Source organism: Brassica oleracea, chromosome C7, assembly GCF_000695525.1.
Source record: "Brassica oleracea var. oleracea cultivar TO1000 chromosome C7, BOL, whole genome shotgun sequence".
NCBI classification, from domain to species: Eukaryota; Viridiplantae; Streptophyta; class Magnoliopsida; order Brassicales; family Brassicaceae; genus Brassica; species Brassica oleracea.
Window position 1 is genome coordinate 20797330 of NC_027754.1, and position 2163 is coordinate 20799492.

A 2163-nucleotide genomic window follows, 5' to 3' on the forward strand; every position below is an offset into this window, starting at 1 on the left:
CAGTCTGAAAATATCGTATTAAACAGTCAATCAAATCTATAAAATTTCATAAAAGTAAAAATTATGGCAATGAAATATTTATGTTATGAAAACAAATCATGCGACGGCTCAGCCGATCAATGCATAATATCAAATAAATTATACGGCGGCTCGGCCGACCAATTAATAATAAACATAATATAAGGCGGCTCGGCCGACCAATAAATAAATTAAATTACTAGTAAATAATATAGGCGGTATTCCGGCCATTATAACATGATATAAATAATAGTAGATGCGGTATACCGACCATTATAACAGGGTATAAATGATACAAATAAATTTTACCGAATCGCAGAGTGATCGTGCTGATAACGTGTTATAAAAGGAACTGGAATTTTATTGTATCTCGGAATTTGAATAAGGGCAAAATATTATACCCGTAGAGTTAATAACACTGATATAGAGAGAGAGTGTTTCTTATTAAGGAGAAGAGAAGAGTTTTCGGTGTGTTTACAAACGAACGCAAACGTTCGTATATATAGAAAAAAATTTACTGTACAAATAGTGTAGCGGGTCCCACATCTTTTTATATTTTCAACGAAAGCGGCTCCTCCCTTTTCTTTTGATTTTCGTAACAAGTATATTCTTTTTCTTTTGTCAACAGTTCAGTATATTCAAAAATCAAAAGCATTACAACACCTTATATAAACATATCAAAACTTTCTACAATAATTATTAACTTAATTACCAGAAGTTACCAGAACTCCAACAACCACAAGATTTGCCACGGCTACGATCATCGCCGTCAATGTCCCTGGAACCGACATGAGTTGAGACGACGACGTTTGGTCCGTCTGATGAGAAGGATTTCTAAAGTAGTAGGGGAAGTAAGGCAAGATAGCATCCGGTGGTGGAGGACCATAGAAGCTGCCGCCACCTTCGCCTTCACTCGGTGGGGAAGGGTAATTCGGTAAATTTTCAGCCGGAGAAGGGTAGTAAAATGCTGGAGAAGGATATGGTGGTGATTGAGTCGCGGGGGGCGTGGAGGAGCCACCGCGAATGGTTGGTTGCTACTATAGCTCCTCCTTAGTCACATAACTTATTGTTGTTAATTTATCACTGGTTAATAATTATTCGATTTTAGTGAATCACTCTTCGTTAGTTATTGGATTTTCTTTTGTTAGTTGTGGATTTGTACTGAGCCAGGGTTGACTTCTTTGGTTTTGTTGTTGTTATTAGTGTTGCCTTCTTTAGTTAGCATGTTGTAATATTTTCTATAATATATGTGTATATGTGCAAGCTACTCGACATAGTTTAGATCACTATATACTCGAAGCAGATCTCCGGCGCAAACAGTTTTCGCACACTTAAATCACCTTTCACCTCTTTTTTTTTATAAAAACAGTTCAAACGGAAAATCTGTATGCAATTCAATATTTTTGTCTTTTTTATGGAAAAAATGGAAGATCTGCATATAGTTGATCTGTTTTTTTTTTGGCCATTTGTTACAGATACTTAACTTAAAATATATTTATCTGATTTTATAAATAATGTACGATGATTAACTCAAACTATATAGCTCACATTAATACTATTTTTGTCATTTTAAAATTATAAACATGATGTCCAATTGCCGACAAAACACAACATTTTCTAAAGAATAACATATAAATCTTTCTACATTCACGGATAAGTAATTAATAATTATTTATGTTTTAAAATAGTTAATATATAAATAAATGATTAAAATTTTGTAAATCTATTAAGAGAAGACAATTTTAAATGGACTCTTAACCAAGAACGGGTATTTATTGAGTTGTACGATAAATTATTTTTTATGACCAATTGCCGTTTTAAAGATTCTACACCCACTATAGTAGAAAGTTTCGCGGTGATAAGTTCAACCAAGAGTTTAATATTAGTGTAACCTTTCGGTTCTCCAAAGAAAAACTCGATCAACTAGAATGAAAATAGAAGAAGTAGAAGTATCTTATGAAAAAAATCTACAGGCATTTCGGTCGATTCTACAGTATTTAAGATATTTGTTTTGATATTTTGGTGTAGCTTTTATTGTTTTAATATATATTTTATAACTTTGAATTGCTTTTGCCATTCATAATTTATAATAAATTACTTTATCTAATTGATCAGCATTTCTCCTGCATGATCCACTTGTTCTGC